Source organism: Equus caballus, chromosome 25, assembly GCF_041296265.1.
Source record: "Equus caballus isolate H_3958 breed thoroughbred chromosome 25, TB-T2T, whole genome shotgun sequence".
Lineage (NCBI taxonomy): Eukaryota > Metazoa > Chordata > Mammalia > Perissodactyla > Equidae > Equus > Equus caballus.
In genome coordinates this window covers 26,013,960-26,016,837 of record NC_091708.1, presented here as the reverse complement: position 1 = coordinate 26,016,837, position 2,878 = coordinate 26,013,960, and the positions used below count along the sequence as shown (strand labels likewise).

General features: G+C 48.1%; 1 pseudogene; it reads right to left on the bottom strand.

The window, feature by feature from the left end:
- Window positions 1-1,123: 1,123 nt before the first annotated feature.
- LOC138920786 (calicin-like) lies at window positions 1,124-2,625 on the bottom strand (annotated as a pseudogene).
- Between the last annotated feature and the right edge of the window lie 253 nt (window positions 2,626-2,878).

Sequence of the window (2,878 nt, the reverse complement as noted above, 5' to 3'; positions counted from 1 at the left end):
TGGAGAGGCTGTGGAGAAAAGGGAATCCTCATACACTGTTGGTGGGAATGCAAACTGGTGCAGCCACTATGGAAAACAGTATGGAGATTCCTCAAAAAGTTAAGAATAGAAATACCTTATGACCCAGCCATCCCACTACTGGGTATCTATCCTAAGAACCTGAAATCAGCAATTCCAAAAGTTCCATGCACCCCTATGTTCATCGCAGCATTATTCACAATAGCCAAGTCATGGAACCAACCTAAGTGCCCAGCAACTGATGATTGGATAAAGATGTGGTATATATATACAATGGAATACCACTCAGCCATAAAAAAGGACAAAGTTGTCCCATTCACAACAACATGGATAGACCTTGAGGGTATTATGTTGAGTGAAATAAGCCAGACAGAGAAGGATGAACTCTGTATGACTCCACTCATAGGTGGTAGTTAACATATGAACAAAGAGAACTGATAGGTGGTTGCCGGGGAAAGGGGGGTGGGGGTAGGGCACTAGGGGTGAAGTGGTGCACCTACAACATGACTAATAATGATGTACAACTGTAACTTCACAAGGATGTTAACTTTCATAACCTTAATAAAAAAAAATAGGCAAGATAAAAAAAAAAAAAAACCTCCATGCCTTTGCATCAAAAGTTTTTCTTCCTCAAATGCCTGTCTATGGTCAGTGTTTAGGGCCTAGCTCGAGACAGGATGCTGCTGCATCCAGGGAGCTTTCCATCGTCCCCACCTCCCCTTCTCCCCAGTTGGAATTTGTCACTGATTTCCCAGTCCTTCTCCACTCCATTCTTTCTATCTTGGTGCATTATAATATAGTTGTGTGCATACCTCCCTCTCCAGACTCAGATCATAGCATGGGAAACATGGTATATATCCATCTTTGCATTTGCACCATCTAGTGTGGTACCGTTATAACTCCCAGTGTCCAATTGATCTGAAATGGTTCCTCACCCTTGGGCAGTTAATGCCCCTGTGACTTGGACATGGGGAGAGAACACATCCTTCTGCTGATAAAGGCAGGAGAAATTTAATCAGTGCTGAGCACTGTGCTAGGTTCTGGGGCTATAAAGGCACATACAGCACATTTCCTGGCTGCTAAGATCTCATAGTCTAGAGAGAAATACGGAAATTTAAATACACTGTTTTAAGGAAGTGGGGTACAGAGTAAGGGTGCAGAAGTTGCACAAATCTGGGCCTCAGAGTGACAATGCAGGTTTTGTTGCTCACTGAGCAGTCCTTTCCCTGGTGCCTGGCACACTGTGTGACTTAGGCAGCACCAGCTGGTCAGGGGCAGAGAAGCCATGCCAGACAGCAAAGGGATGTGGATTCCCAGTGAGCTGCCCCAACCCCCAGAGCTCTGGACTTCACTCCTTTGCCAGGATGAATTGCCTGGGTGGGGACACCCAGCCCAGCATCCAGCCCAATAACTGAGGGACCTTAGTTCATGAGTTGTCATCCATGGCATACCTCCAAGCCATCTTCAGCCCTAAAATCTGGTCAGTGGTACCACTAGAGATGGAGACGTAGTGACCAGCAGAGGTGGCACTAAGTGCTGCTGCCTGATACGGCATCTGTGAGAGCTTCAACCACAGGTTTTCCTGGCTGACATATGCAAACACTCCATCACTGAACTTGCCTGGGCCTTCCTACCACCTAGGATGACCACTGAATGAAGCAGGGCCCCTTACTGCTGGTAGCTCAGCAAGCTGGATGGACTCTCCTGCTTTTGTTCCACAAGGACATTTGCAATCAGAGTTGCATGGGCTGAGTTGTTCTCCATGCCCCTGAACTTAGAGCTGGCAAGCATCAATGTCTTGTTAGAGATAGCGCTGAGATCGGTGTAATAGAGGAACTTCGTGAAATACTCCTCCCGCTCATCCTTCTGAAAGTACACCCAAATGATGAGTGCACTGAGAGCCTGGTCCTTGTTGAGCACATGCAAGTCTTGATCTTGAAATAGGTGGCTGAAGATGACAGGTGGACAGATCATGGAGCCCTCAGGACTGGACCAGTAGTGGAAGTTGTCACAAATGCCAGAGTAGGCCAAGTCTGATACCTCTGAGCTCAAACATCTCAGCCAAGATGAGGTAGTGCAAACAGTTGAGAAAGCTAGTGGACTTAATCAGGAAGCCATTGCAGTGGATTCAAAGGCATGTTGTGTTGAAATACTGGGCCCCATTAAGGAGGTTCTCCATGTTCTGCTCCGAGATCACCACCTTGTCGCTGTAGAAGTAGTCCAGTAGCTGGTCCACCATGGCCAGACTCAGGTAGTTGGGGTTAAGGGTGATAAAGAGCTCTTCACATCATCACTGGAGATGAGGCCCTTCACTACTGGAGAGGCAGCAGCCAGCACATTGCAATGTGCAAAGAAGACGTCGTGGTCCAGTCAGGGCCATGTCCCTGTACTCTTTGCATCTCCTCTGTTTGTTCAGTTTCTGCAGCAAAAAGCCATGAGTTTCTCAGTGATTTCCCATTTCATGGTGCTTCTTGCTGGCTGAGACAGAAGACTAGCAGCATGTAGTAGAGAAGACTTCCACAGCCATTGGGATTCAGACTGATGGTTGTTTGTGGATAGGGAGGAGTAGAGGCTGAGAGAGAAGGTGATGTCATAGAGTCAATGAGGTCATCACAATGCAGGTCCCCCTGAGTGCTTTCTCAGAGGCTCAGGGCCTTTCTTGCCTCTGATGGCTCCAATCTGCCCAGGCGAGATACCCTATCAGGACCTGGTGCACAGGGCTCAGAGCTCAGGAGGAAACTCAGGGTTGGATAGCAACTCCCACCTGGGACCTTCAAACCTCAGTTCAAGGCTGCTTCTGGAATGTCAGAGCCAGTTTGGGCAGGGGGTGGTGTAGGCAGGGATAAGGGCAGGCTAGGGG